The sequence below is a fragment of the Gopherus flavomarginatus genome, chromosome 2 (genome assembly GCF_025201925.1).
Source record: "Gopherus flavomarginatus isolate rGopFla2 chromosome 2, rGopFla2.mat.asm, whole genome shotgun sequence".
Taxonomy (NCBI): domain Eukaryota; kingdom Metazoa; phylum Chordata; order Testudines; family Testudinidae; genus Gopherus; species Gopherus flavomarginatus.
Window position 1 is genome coordinate 16,827,584 of NC_066618.1, and position 14,818 is coordinate 16,842,401.

A 14,818-nucleotide genomic window follows, 5' to 3' on the forward strand; every position below is an offset into this window, starting at 1 on the left:
GGTGTTTATCTAACTTGCTCTAAAAAGCCTCTACTGACAGGGATTCTACAACCTCCCTTGGGAGCCCATTCCAGAGCTTAACTACCCATATAGTTAGACAGTTTTTCCCAACACACAACTTAAATCTACCGGGCTGCAAATTAAAAGCCCATTGCTTCTTGTCCTACCTTCAGTGGACATAGAGAACAATTGATCACAGACTATTTTATAACAGACCTAACCATGGGCGGCTGGGGGCTCTAGGCTGCAGTGCTTCCAGCCTGCCCCGGTGCTCCAGGTGGCTAGGAAGCGCAGCCAGCCCCGATGCGCTGGGAGGCAGCGCTCCCGGCCATGGTGCTCCAGGAAGTGCAGCCAGCCCCGATGCGCTGGGAGGCAGCACTCCCGGCCATGGTGCTCCAGGAAGCGTAGCCAGCCCCGATGTGCAGGGAGGCAGTGCTCCCGGCCATGGTCTTCCAGGAAGCGCAGCCAGCCCCCATGCGCAGGCAGGCAGTGCTCCCGGCCGCGGTGCTCCAGGCAGCGTGGCCAGCCCTGATGTGCTAGGCAGCGTGGCCCCAGCACCAGCTGCCCTGACTCCCTGCAGGAGGTAGGCGAGCTAGCCTGGGCCAGCCAAAGCAGAGCGCTCTGGGAACTGCATGAGGAGGCCTGGCCTGCAGGCTGAGTGTGGGCGGGGCCACACTAGGCTGTTTGGGAAGGCACAGCCTACCCATGCTTACAATACCCGCCACCCATGTCCCTAAACATATTTGAAGATTGTTATGTCTCCCCTCAATGTTCTTTTCTCAAGACTAAACATGGCCAGTTTTTTTAACCTTTCCTCACAGGTCAGGTTTTTTAAACCTTTTATCATTTTTGTGGCTGTCCTCTGGACTCTCTCCAATTTGTCCACGTCCTTCCTAAAGTGTGTCCCAACCGGGGAACGTACTCCAGCTGAGGCCTCAGCAGTGCCAAGTAGAGAAGGACAATTACCTCCCATATCTTACATACAACTCCTGTGAATACACTCCAGAATAATATTAGCCTTTTTCTCAACTGCATCCCATTGCTGACTAACAGACGGTGATCGCAGTTATAAACCAAGCTCTCTGGTGTTGTGCCTGTCTGTTGGAGACAAAACATTAGAGCGGACTCTTAAGCAGTCCTCAGAGTTCCACACCCCACAGATATATTCACAGGATAGGCATCCTGCAGCTAAGATTTACACTGGCCCTCTCATGAGCCTTAACGAGCTGAACTTCCCCTAAAGGGAGTCTCCCCATCCCCACAAAGTAGGATCTATTCTGAGGTTGGCCCTGCTGAAGTGACTCACTGCATATGTTACATGCAGCACCAATTTATGGAATTTACAGATTACAGAAAAAATGGTTACCTACCTTTCTTAAAAAACAGTTACTCACCTTCTCGTAAATGTTGTTCTTTGAGATGTGTTGTTTATGTCCATTCGAAGTAGGTGTGTGCATGCCGCGTGCACAATTGTCGGAAGGTTTTTCTCCTAGTGGTACCCATTGAGTCAGCTGTGGAGTCCTCTGGAGTAGAGCCTTCATGGCGATGTATATAGGCCCCTACCGACATTCCACCTCATCAGTTCCTTCTTGCCGGAACACTCAGACAGAGGGGAGACGGGTGGGTCTTGGAAAGGACATGAGCAGCACATCTTGAAGAATAACAGTTATGAAAGGTAGGCAACCTTTCTTTCTTCTTTGTGTGCTTGCTCATGTCAATTTCAAGTAGATGACTCCCAAGCAGTTCCCTAGAGGAGGGGTCGGAGTTCACCGAGTTGCAGACTGAAGCACAGCTCTACCAAATGCAGTATCATCCCTAGCCTGCAGTGTGATGGCATAGTACGACAAAGATGTGGATAGATGACCACATCGCCGCCCTGCAGATGTCCTGAATGGGGACCTGCGCTAGGAATGCTGTAGATGAAGCCTGCGCTCTTGTAGAGTGCACCATCATAGCACGTTCTGGTGTAGGCCATGATCCAAGAAGAAATTTGTTGGGATGAGATAGGAAACCCCCAATGAAGAAGTGCGCTGACTTTCTAAACGGCTTTGTTCGCTTGATGTAAAAAGCCAGTGCACGTCTAATGTCCATGGAATGGAGCATATGCTCCCTGTCAATGGCATGTGGCTTTGGGAAGAACACTGGCAGGAAAATTTCCTCATTCACATGGAACTGCAAAACTAATTTGGGGAGAAAGGCCAGGTGCGGCTGCAACTGCACCTTGTCTTTATAGAAGACTGTATAAGGGGGCTCAGATGTTAACGCTTTGAGTTCAGTCATCCTACTGGCTGAAGTTATGGCCACAAGGAAAGCCACCTTCCAAGAGAGGTAGAGCAAAGAGCAGGTTAGTAAAGGCTCAAAGGGGGGTCTCAGGAGCCTGGAGAGGACCAGGTTGAGGTCCCAAGGGGGGGATTGGTTGCCGCACCTATGAGTACAGCCTGTCTAGCCCCTTAAGGAAGCGTCCAACCATGGGGTTGGCAAATACTGACCGCCCCACCGCACCTGATGGTGCTCAGTGCCTCTCAGGATGAGTTTAGTACAGGCCAGTGCTTTATAAACATAAAGTCCTTTTGGTAAAGATTAATTTAGAAAATAATGCGAGCTTTTTAATAAATTAACCCATCCAAAAGAAAAAGAGACATTCACACACATTAACCTGCTTCCAGAAAAGAATCCAGATTCCTCTGGGATGACAACATCAGCAGCTACTCTGATGAAGCCAGTATAACATACACATCTGATCTTTATTTTCCTACCCTTGTGATCTGAGGTCAGGTTTTGGAAAGACACCTGCAGCTCATTCATGATACAAAAGTGACAGAGAACAAAGGTGAGTCATGTTTTAAATATTGCGGATGGAAATTCTGCATAGTAAATGAGCATCTAATTCTGTCTCTACACCACCAGGGTGGGCTACACGGCAAGATTAATGACAGTAATTATGGTCGGAAACTAGAAAGGCCAGCTATTGTTTTACAGCCTGCACAACTCATAGCACTGAGGAACATCATGCTTTTTCATACCCACTTGGCCAGATAAGTGGCACAAGTGGAGGGTTTTCTACTCCCAGAAAAAAACTCTGTAACTGAATCGGAGCACTGGAGCTCTAACGAGTTCAGTCATGAAGTTTCCATGCTGTGAAGTGGAGAGACTCCAGATTGGGATGCTGAAGGTAGCCGTGGTCCTGCATGATGAGAATCTGCATCCCAGAATCATGGGCAAAGACATGGGTGTGCCCACCAAGAGATCTAACAGTGTTGGGAACCAGTGTTGGCGGGGCCATGCTGGTGCTATGAGAATCAACGATGCCTTGTCCTGCTGGACCTTGAGAAGAACTTTGTGGATGACAGGGAAGGGTGGGAATGCGTACAGCAGTCTTCCTGCCCACAACAGGAGAAAGTTATCCATGATCGAGCCGGGGCTGTGGTTCAGGAAGGAGCAGAACTGCTGGCACTTCCTGTTGCTCTGTGTCGCGAACAGATCTATCTGGGAGAGCCCCACCTCTGGAAGATATTGCTGATGATGTCCAGGCAGAGAGACCATTTGTGGCCATGAAAGAACCTGCTGAGGCGATTGGCTAGTTCATTTTGCAAGCCCGGCATGTTCAACGCCTCTAACTGTATCGAGTGGGCAATGCAAAATTCCCACAGTTTGAGAGCTTCCTTGCACAGGGGAGATGAGTGAGCATCACCCTGTTTGTTTATATAGAACAGCGCTGTGGTATTGTCCATCAACACCGATACACATTTGCCCTGAATATGGGCCTGAAATGTCTGGCAAGCTAGACACACTGCTCATAGCTCCCTGACATTGATGTGCAGCAATAATTCTGGCTGGGACCATAGGCCTTGAGTCCTGATGTCGCCCAGGTGCACTCCTCACTCCAGCACCAATGCATCCATGTCTAGTGAGCGACAGCTGAGGTTTGGAGAAAGGTACTCCCATACAGACTACCTGCGCTTCTATCCACCACTAGAAGGACTCAAGAAACCGAGGAGGGAGTGTGACCAGTCTGTCCAGAGGGTCCCGGTTTGGCCTGTACACCTGAGGCAGTCATGCCTGGAGAGGCCAGAGCCGCAGCCTTGCATGCTGCACTATGTATGTGCAAGATGCCATATGTCCCAGCAATTTTAGGCAAGTTCTGGCTCTCATGGTGGGGAACCGATGGAGACCTTCGATGATAGCACTTAGGGTCAGAAAATGAGACTCAGGAACGGATGCCCTGGCATGGGTGGAGTCCAAGAGGGCCCCGATTAATTCTATTCTCTGAGTGGGGGTCAGAGTCAATTTTGCCACATTGAGGATGAGACCAAGTCTGAGGAACGTTGCACACACCAAGTTCATGTGTTCCTCCACCTAGGCTTGAAATCAGCCCTTGATGAGCCAGTTATCTAGGTATGGAAAGACTTACACCTGGTGCCTGCAGAGAAAGGCTGCCACAACCGCCATGCACTTGGTGAACACCCGAGAGGCCGCCGATAGTTCGAATGGGAGGACCGTGAACTGATAACACTGGCCGCTGACCACAAATCGTAGAAACCATTTGTGGGACGGGACTATGGAGATGTGGAAGTATGCATCTTTCAAGTCGAGGATAGCGTACCAGTCCCCCGGATCCAGGGAGGGAATGATGGAACATGCAGAACTTCCATTTCTTCATATATCTGTTGAGGTTTCGCAGGTCTAGAATGGGCCTGAGCCTACCCTGGGCCTTGGGGATTAGGAACTAATGGGAGCAGAACCTCCTGGCCCCTGAACTCCAGAGGAACGTTCTCTTCTGCCCCAAGTAGCAAGAATTATTGAACCTTCTGCATAAGAAGTTTGTGAGAAGGGTCCCCAAAGAGGGACAGGGAAGGCGGGTGGGACGGAACAGAATTGGAGAGAATAACCCAGTACTACCATGCTCAGGACCCAATGATCTGAGGTGATTTCAGACCAGGCACAGTAGAAATGGGATAGACAGTTCACAAAGGGAGGGAAGGGATCCGGGCATTGATATGGTGCTCTGTCCTCAGGTCATCTTCAAAAGTCTGGCTTTGCACCCGAATACTGTTTAGTTGAGCCCAGACCCTGGCCGGAGGAGGACTGCGATGGGTGCCTCCTGTTACTCCTGCCCTGCCTTCTACTAAAATCCTGTGTATGAGGAGCAGAGTAGAATTGCGGGACAGTCTGGGGTTTAAACGGCTTTCTTTGAGGGGCTGGTGTGTGAATTCCCAGGGACTTGAGGGTCGCCCATGAGTCCTTAATGCTATGCAGCCTTGAGTTTGTCTGCTCCGCAAACAGGACCAAGCAGTCGAAGGGCAGGTCCTAGATTGTATTTTAGACCTCGTGTGGGAGCCCAGAAACCTAAAGCCAAGAGCTGCACCTCATGGTTATGGCTGTGGTCATCGTGTGGGTAGCCAAGACTGCGAAGTCCAGGGTGGCCTGGAGAGAGGTCCTGGCCACCACCTTGCCCTCCTCCAAGACGGCTGTGAACTCGGAGCAAGAGTCCACTGGGAGCAATTCCTGAAATTTTGCCATAGTGTTCCAGGATTTATAAGCATAGTGGCTCAGAATGCTGGTTTTCTCTTCGAAGCTGGAACCCTCTGGTGAAGTATACTTTCCAGCTGAAGAGGTCCAGCTTCTTGGCTTCTTTGGATTTAGAAGTAGGCCCCAGTTGCCCCTGCGGCTCCTTATGGTTCGCCACCTCCGCCACCAGAGTCTTAGACTGGGGCTGGGTGAAGAGGTACTCATACCCTTTGGACAGCACAAAGTATCTCGCTTTACCCCCTTGGCTGTTGGCAGGATAGAGGTGGGAGTGTGCCACAAAACTTTGGTATTGTTTTGGATTGTTTTAATGAGGGGCAAAGCTACCCTCAAGGGCCCTTTAGGGGCCAGAATCAATCTTCGGATCCGTGTCCTCCAAGATCTCCTCCGCCTGCAAACTGAGGTTTTGGGCCACCCACTTAAGAAGGTCCTGATGGCCCTATTTTCCATAGACGGCAATGTGGTGGATGTCCCCACCACCACCTCATCGGGGGAGGAGACGGACAATACCTTTGATGGCACGGAGTCTCCCTGACTCTCCGGCTCCCGGGGGACTGCCTGGATGTCCACCTTTGAGTTGTGCAGGTGGCTGCTGTGGTACCCGGTGCCACGGTGTCTATGGTGCTGGGGTATGTGCTGATGCCCCACCTTGTTGGTTTGTCGGCCTAAGTCTGTGCATCCTGACCCCCAGGGGGTTCTTGGGTGACCAAGGAGGCCAATGGAGGCACATGGGCCTCTGACCCCACCAACATGGCCCTGGGCCCCAGCACCTGGGCCTAGTGATAAGCCCATGGTCTCCAAAAGGGCCACTGAGTTGGCCACTGCCACTGAGGGGACCAGGACATTACAGGCACTGGTTGCACCTCATTCTGCCTGGGATGGTGCCAGGATTGGAGCCAGCTCTGCTAAGACCCATAGGAGTCAGCCTCCGACTCCAAAGACAAATCTGAGCCTGACCAGGGTGGAGCGGACCTATATGGTGCCGAGAATGGTGCCGCAGCGACAGGGAACAGTGCCGCATCGTAGTGGGCTTGCCCCTGTTGCGGACAAGTGCTGGTGCCGCTGTTGGTGCTGGAGCCGGTGCGCAGGTTGGTGGGAAAGGGGACTGCTGTCATGGCAATCAGGTCCCTTGCCACCTCCAACATGTCCGGCGTGGAGGGAAGATCCAGATCCTCCTCCAGTTCCTCACACACCGGGGATTCCACCAGCAACAGACTCGAAGTAGCTCCCTGCGAGGCCCGAGTCGACCATGTCAATATAGGCAGCCCCAATGCTGGGTGTCCTGATGCGGAACACATTCCACTGGTGCCCACTCACTCCAATGGCTTGGCAGGGGAGCGCCCTTTTCTTCTCATGCAGCACCAGGGACTGTGAGCAGTGCTGCACATTGGAGCTGGTTCTTGGTGCCAGGGAATGGCGGTGCTGGGGCTCCTTAGACAAGTCTTTCCTTGGCGCCAGAGCCTCCCGCACCAAGGCAGGGGCATTACAAACTGACGTTCCTGGTGCCAGGTCCAACACCACCTGGGCCAGCTGGGGGCCAACAGCTCACTCCATCAGGAGTCTTTTCAGCCGAGAGTCCCGCTCCTTTTTAGTTCTGGGCTTAAAGCCCTTGCAGATTTTGAACCTGTCAGATTGGTGACTTTCACCAGGCACTTGAGACAGGAATCGTGTGGGTCCGTTTGGGCACGGGATTGAGGCACAACCCGCATGGCTTGAAGCCCTGAGACTGAGGCATGCCCCGGTATCCAGGAAGGCATTATGGGGAGGGACCCCCAACATAAACTTACCTAACTTATACTAAACTACAATTATACAACTATTTACAAATAGACAAGACCACCACTAGGGAAGCACTTGCAAAAGCAAGAGAGAGAGCTGCTCCAATGACCATCACTGGTGGTAAAAAGAAACTGAAGAGGTGGTGGGTGCCGTGGGTTGGCAGGGACCTATATACACTGCGATGAAGGCGCCACTCCAGGGGGCTCCACAGCTGACCTGACACGTACCGGTAGGAGAAAAACCTGCTGACAATCGTGCATGCAGCGTACTCCTACTTGGAATGGACACGAGAAGCACTCAAAGAACCACCTGTGGATCAAGTCCTGCAAAATGATCTATACCCACAGATCCTGACTCCAGCATAGAGTCACAACAAGACTAAGTAGTAAAGGTCTGTGCATGAATTTATTTTCCAGGAGCAGGCCCTAAGTTAGTTCTTTAAACAGAAGGTATTCATTTGACTGCTACATGGGAATAATCCTTTTCCTAATGATCAAGACACTCTCAAGTTAGAGCATTTATGCTTGTAGTGCGCTCCAGGTAGCAGCACAGAGGTGAATCTGTAAAAGTGAATCGTGGGGAGAAAAGGCTTTCATACATTTCATTGCAGTTCATCACCACTTTTTATTCCTAATGACAATCAGCCTCTCAGAAGCCTGTCTTGCAATTCTCTGTAATGCAAGACTAACTGGCCTTGATCAGCCACTGGTGCACATTTTCTGAAATCATTGTCAGCTCAGCAGATCATGAAAACCAACAGAGAAAATTGTTAGCAAACTGAAGAGCTCTGCAGCTGAAGTGTTGTAGCTGCCTTAAAGGAGCAATGGGATTCTCTTCTTGTATTCCATTTACATTCTTTTACTGTGCCCAAAGGAGTCTCTTACAAGAAGGATGCACAGTGCGCCAACCTCTCTTTCCCCCCCTCCCCGTTAAATTTTGTTGGGGAAGGGAGAGAAGGTTTAAGAGCAGCTCTGGGCTTAGCCAGCTCCACTTGGCTACACCTGCAAAGCCTTCACAAGACGGAGGCGGAGCTTAAATGGGGACGCAAGAGCCCAGGAGCTCTTGTTGCCTGTGATTAGACCACACTGCCCTGACCAAACCTGCAAGGGAGAGACTGGTGACTGTCTGGGAAGGTCACACACTATTTTTGAGTCACCTCTTTACTTCATCCGAGGGGAAAATGGGGAACTCCAGCAGGAAATGTTCCACAAAGGAAGATATTTAGCACCCCCAGGAACAGAACATAGTTAACCACTGTTGGACCCTGGATTGGAGCCTGGTGGAGAGCATGGAACTGGGTTCCTCTAGCAACTCCTAAAGGCGGGACAACCAGATGAGTCTACTCCTCAGGGGGAGAGCGGGGAAGAGAATACAGCTGGAGAAGATCCTGAATACACAAGGATCCAGACCCCAAGCCCTGGGGCTAAGAAGAAAGCACCAATGCCCAGTCAGGCACCAAAACAATATTCTTTTGGTACATCCCAGAAGGAGTGGACTGGCATGCAGTACCTGAATGGAGGACTGAGCCACAAATGAAGGGACAGACCCCACAGAACAGTGTTATAGAGGGAAAGGGAGAGAGATATCAAGATGCGACAACCTGCTACACCCCTGCCTGAGCACTAGGCAGCACTGCTGGTGAGGGCAGGGCCACCCAGAGGGGGGCACAAGTGGGGCAATTTGCTCCAGGGGCCCCCACGAGAATGGCTGAGGCTCGCCCCCGCATCCCCCTGGCGCCTCAGCGCGTCCTGGACAGCGCTGCAGCCGTGTGGCTCCAGGGGGGCCTGAGCTCCGCCCCACTCAGAGCCGTGTGGTAAGGGGGCGGGGCTGCAAGCTCTGGGCCGAGCGGCTCCTCCCCTTACCACGCGGCTCTGAGCGGGGAGGAGCTCAGCCCCACCCCCACCCCCCCGAGCCACGCGCTGCAGCGCTGTTCAGGACTGCTTCTCGATGCGCGCACTGAGAGGCAGGGGTAATCAGCCGGGGCCGGGGGGGGGGGGTAGATAAGGGGCAGGGAGTCCCGGGGACAGTCAGGGAGGGGGGCTTGGATGGGGCAGAGGTTCTGGTGGGGGGAGTCAGAGAACAGGAAAGGGGGGGTGGTCAGGGGACAAGGAGCAGGATGGGTCAGGGATTCTAAAAAATTCTCATTTCATTTGAAATGTTTAGCAGGGTTTTTATTTGTTTGTTTGTTTTTGTTTTTCTGCTTCTTGGTGAAACAAGAACCAAAAAAGCCTCCAAGGTTTTCAATTTGTTGTTACCCCTCTACCCTGCCTCCTTTTTCTCCCTCTTTACCTTTTTCTCTCCCTGCCCCGAGAGGGAAAAGGAGGTGTGGAGAAGGAAAGCCCAAGAGAGGAAAAGCTCAATAAAAACCATTTTTAAAGACTTTAAGTGGAAAACAAAAGTTGAATGAAACAACATTTGTCTACCCATTTTTTCTTAAATGTTGTTTTGATTAAACAAAAAAATCACCCAGCTTTTGTTGTAACTGCACAGGCTTCTGTATGCTCCTTATGCCTAGCCTGAATGGCTCACTGGCCTGAGCTCAGTCTCACGGGGGGCACCTGCTAAATATGGCCTGCTTACCTTAACCCTCAGCTTCTCACCCAGCCTCTGTCCCAGGGCCTAGATACCTGGCTGAAACTGTTACTTTTGCTGGATGGCATGAGCAAATTCCTCCTTCTGACCTATAACTGAGTCACTCCTTGGGCAAAGAAGAAAAATAGTGTATTTCTGCTCTTCAGATTAACCACAAGATATTTCTACATTATTTTAGTCAAGTATGTGCTTGGCCTGCTTTCTATGGCTCAGTCATGTGCAGGTAGGTGAAATAGTGGGTGAAAAACTGGTTGAAGGACAGTAATCAAGGAATGGTTATCAATGATAGCTTTCAAAGTGGGGAAATGTGTCCGGCAGGTCCCACAGGGGTCCAGCACTATTCAATATTTTCATAAATCAATTGGATAATGGAGTTGAAAGTTCACTTATGCAATCTGCAGATGACACCAGGATGGGAGGGGTTGAAAGCACTTTGGAGGACAGGATTAGAATTTGAAATACTCTTGATAAATTCGAGGATTGGTCTGAAGTCAGCAGATGAAATTTAGTAAAAACAAGTGCAAAGTACTACACTTAGGATTGAAAAATCAAATGCATAACTACAAAATAGGGATAACTAGCTAGGCAATAGTACTGCTGGAAAGGATCTGGGGATTATAGTGAATCTCAAAGTGAATGTGTCAACAATATGAAGTAGCTACAAAAGAGACTAATATCATACTAGGTTGTTATGACATATGTTGCAACCTTGTGCAGTATCTCTGGGGATACATACTGTACTAAGCTTATGAATGGTTTATGTATCACTGTGGGCCAGGGACTGTATGCAACTTGGGACCGTGGAGGAGAGAGTGAGGGGGAATGATACCACAGCTCCTCCAGGAACTAAAAGCAGTGGATGGTGATTTAAGGTGAATCATTCAGGTTGTAAAGACCTCCAGAGAGGTACCATGCCTGGGGATGCTTGCATAAACCGGTTCAAACTAGGTTTTCCAGAGACCAACTGACTAAGAAAGGATGTTTGGCATAAAAAGTCTACATTTAAACTGACTCAGGGCCTTCTTTTGATTCAGCAAGCAGACAAGTCCTTCTGACCAAAGACACAACCCTTCCAGAAGGGCTAGAAGAACTTTGGCTTACTACAGCCCCCATCAGATAGAGCGGTGACATCTGATAAGCTTTTAGAGTGTGTCATAAACATACAGTTAAGGGTTAATTCCTCTTTTGCCTGTAAAGGGTTAAGAAGATCACATAATCTAGCTGACACCTGACCAACAGGACCAATAAGGAGACAAGATACTTTCAAATCTGGGAGGGAGGAAAGTCTGTTTGCCTGTTGTTGTGTGTGCTTTTGTCGAGAAGATCAAGGAGGCAAGCCATCTAACTCCATTAAAATTCAAAAGTTTTGGATTTTTTTTAAGCAGATTTTTTTTAATTGTTTCTTTAAACAATCAAACACAGCAAGCAGCAAATATTTGGCCACACACTTCTGAAACCTCAAATCATGTTCAGGTTTTGACAGACTTATTTCAGCTTTTCAATTAAAAAAACCACAACAAATTTTGAAGGAAAGCAGACATTGTCCGTGATTTTTTCTGCTTTTTAAAAATCCCTAGTTTTCGATCCAAAAAAAGTTTTGACTGAAAATATTTGTCCAACCTTTTTAATGAGCTTTAATACCTTTTAGCACTAGCTGATGCTGCGAACCAGTGATACCTTGTAAAGGTGACTTGAAAAGACATTTTCTCAAAACTGGGTTTATGCTGAGATGCGGAAGGTTTTTTAAATGTTTATTTTTCCCAGGGCCACCGGGAGGGGGCAAGTGGGGCAATTTTCCCCAAGCCCCACAGGGGCCCCCAGGAGAATACGGTATTCTATAGTATTGCAATTTTTTTTTTATGGAAAGGGCCCCCAAAATTGCTTTGCCCCAGGTCTCCTGAATCCTCTGGGCGGCCCTGGAGGAGAGTCACCTTCCACAGATGGTGGAGAATGTGGGCAGGCTTGCTCCAGTTCTGCTAAAAGGAATTATTAAAAAAAAAATGTACTTCATCAGCCAGTCAGAGGTAACAAGATGATAGACATGGAGATACCATTAAAGAGTGCTGAAGCATCAACCTGAGACATTGGCAGAAGCCATAAAATTAATGGATTGCTGACAGGTTCCTTTCCAAGACACTGGGGAGTAGTTATACTGGGGCCAGGGAATCAGCCTACCTCTAGACACAGCCAGCCAAAGAGGCTGGTCTGACAGTGACCACAGACTCAGACTTAACATTACTGACAGACAGAGGGCACAGCAAAGCCACAGAAGGACCCTAGATCAACTGGTAACAGAAAACAGAAAACCAGCGAATATCTAAACCCACAGAAAAGGTTGACCTCAGAGGCCAAACTCCTCTCAGGAGAAAAACCAGCAACCATCACCGCTGTTTTTCATGTAGGCAGTGAGGTCACCTCCACTGTGACTGTCCCTTTATGGAGTGTAATTATGGGCAAGCCTGGACGGCTGCCTCCAGGACCTGAAAACAAGGCCCAGCTAAGATACTGGTCCCAGTCAGGAGCGGCAGAAGTTCCCTAAAAGTGGAGGGGGCCACTGGCACCCAAACCGTCGCCCCACTCACTGCCCCGCCCCTTCCCCCCACAAGGCCCCACTACCTCCTCTCTGCCTCCTGCCCGCCCATCACTAGCCCTTACGGCTGGTAAAAAGTGATGGGTCCATGGTCTCCTGCCCTCCCACTTCTAGCGCCCCTGGTCCTGGTACAGATTAATGCGGTAGATGACTGCGCTAGTTGACTCGGGGTGCAGCCAGATAGAAGCTGGTGGACAAGGGGGACCCTCCAGGAGAAACATCTTCCTCCAGTGTGTACATGGAGATATATAGCCCTACCCTACTAGGGAAGTCAATTGTCAGGGGAAAACCTACTGAAAACCTCTTTGAAGGACTAGCTTCTACCCTGGCATATCCAGTAAATCTGGGCAGGGACTGGAAATACTTTGGGGAAGATCTAAAAGAGTGGGGCAATCCTAACTGGATTTTATTCCAAAGACATCATCACCGAAACCATAAACACATGATACTCAAACGCCTCAGCCCTATTCCTAACGCTAGTTGCAACCTCCTTCACTGCAGTCTACAGCCTACGTATCACAATCTTTGTACAAACAGGACAGCCATAATACCCTTCCATGCTTCTACTTAATGAAAACAACCCAATTATTATTAACTCAATCATCCGTCTAGCAGCAGGAAGCATTATCGCCGAACTACTTATCTCAAACATCACCCCAATAAAAACACCCCCAATAACCATACCCCTACACATCAAAATTGCAATACTAGCAGTAACAATCCTAGGCATCCTACTAGCCCTGGAACTAGCCATAATAACCAACAAAATATCAACCACTAAACCATCTAACCTCCTCAATTTCTCCAACTCACTAGCATACTTCAACACCCATCCATGGGAGGCCTCCCGACTGCAGAGGTGAAGAACCCATGGGGCCAAAGGCACTGGTGGAATTGGGCAAAACATAGTACCCCAGAGAAGGGGCCTCCTGTCAGGTAAGGGGTCCTCCCCCTTCCCAAAAGAACAATTTGAACACACACCCTTTAGATGAAGAGCTCCTAGTCAGATAAGTGGATTTCATAAGCAACAGAGAGACAACCAGACACTAAGCCAAACCTACGATCAGGTGGCTATAGCCAATGGTGAAGTAGTGGACCATCAGCTGTTAAAACAATGTCCTCACTTTGAACTTACAGGAGAACAGTTACATTGCCTGGAGTGTGACCACTGAACCAAAGAGATAAAAATACAGCTCCCTGTGCCTCGAAGATATCAAAGAGAAGCGTTTTGGCTTGCTCACTCAATCCTATGCCTGGAGCACGTGGGTGGGTAAGACCCTTGAGTGGGAGATGAATATGTTCTGTTGGCCGGAAATGCACAAGGAAGTCAAGGACACTGAAAGAGATGCTGAGGAAACTTGTTAAGTTTCAGCCTATGCCTCTTGAAAGTTACAAAAGCAAACCTCAAGGCCACAGCCCAGATACAGAGGTGAGGAACATACAGCAGCCTAGCAGGCAGAAGTTTAGATTTAGCTGGTGGATTTCCAAATGAATAGTTGGGACCCATTGCCTTGGAATGAGACAGCACTCCCTATTTGTGCTCCCTACAATGGCACTAGGAGACGAGATGCTTCTGTGTTGGGCACTTACGGAGTTTGACAGGGCAGGAAAACTCCTATTCAATCTTTTGCATGTGTTGTTCAACCCTTCACTGAACAGATGGTGTCCTTTAAAGGGCAGGGATATTAGCCTCATCTTGGCCGAAAACTGTCTCCTTGAGAAAAGCAACAGAGCTGATCTATTTACAACGCTGCAGGCTGTATCGAGAGCTGACAATCAATGATGTAACTGATAGATAGGTTGAGGGGAGGCAGTCACCAATTTCCTTAAAGCGGGTGAGCCAAAAGCAGGGTGAGGGATAGCTCAATGGTTTGAGCACTGGCCTGCTAAACCCAGGGTTGTGAGTTCAATCTTTGAAGCAGCCACTTAGGGATCTGGGGCAAAATCAGTACTTGGTCCTGCTAGTGAAGGCAGGGGGCTGGACTCAACGACACCTCAGGGTCCCTTCCAGTTCTATGAGATAGGTATATCTCCATTTTTTCTTAATTTTATTTTCTTACAGCTACATGCCTCACAGCTGCCAAAATCATCTCCCTTTCCCAGTACTTGGAGCATATCTTCCCTGCTTCCTGAATCTCTGCACTGCCTTCCCTTTTTCCTATACATAAAGTTGCAGTGTCTCCTCCTCACTCACACCTCATTTACTCCCAATGCTTTGTCCAAGCCTCTATCCCAGGGGTCGGCAACCTTTCATAAGTGGTGTGCCAAGTCTTCATTCATTTACTCTGATTTAAGGTTTTGCGTGCCAGTAATACATTTTAATGTTCTTAG

General features: G+C 49.4%; 1 protein-coding gene across 4 annotated transcripts in view; it reads right to left on the reverse strand.

Annotated features, from left to right (window-relative positions):
- PRKAG2 (protein kinase AMP-activated non-catalytic subunit gamma 2) overlaps positions 1 to 14,818 on the reverse strand; it is a 568,070-nt gene that overhangs the window by 231,017 nt on the left and 322,235 nt on the right. The gene's annotated exons all lie outside the window — the stretch shown is intronic.